Raw genomic sequence first — 482 nt, 5'->3', positions numbered from 1 at the left:
GGTGATACAGTCTGTCCGTCATCACATGGCGGAGGAGGGGAGAGCGCTCCCTCGCTCTGTATCCTCTCGAGACTCACTAAATAAAGGTTTGGACATCTTTTGGCACTTACCAGATTTATTTTGTTTCACATAGTTATTGGTGTGTTTTTTTTTTTTCCTTGAAAAAAAGTACAACAACAGTATTAATAATAATAATAATAATAAATGATCGTCAATTTATTGACCTTTTTTTTTTTTTTACTGTCGTTATGTTGTTGTTTGGGGATGGCATATTTAAATATTATAAATTTATGGCATATTATATAAATATGATGACAAATATAAAGATGCATTTTATAATAATGTAAATAAAAATATTTAATGACAACAACAACAAATATTATTAATAAGAAATTATAATTGATTTATTTGTTATTAATAAAAAAATATGGATAATAACGTATTATTATTATTATTCAAACCAATAATACTCTGCACTAAAC

The sequence above is a fragment of the Rutilus rutilus genome, assembly GCF_951802725.1.
Source record: "Rutilus rutilus genome assembly, chromosome: 15".
NCBI lineage: Eukaryota > Metazoa > Chordata > Actinopteri > Cypriniformes > Leuciscidae > Rutilus > Rutilus rutilus.
Note: the sequence above shows the minus strand (reverse complement) of the source record.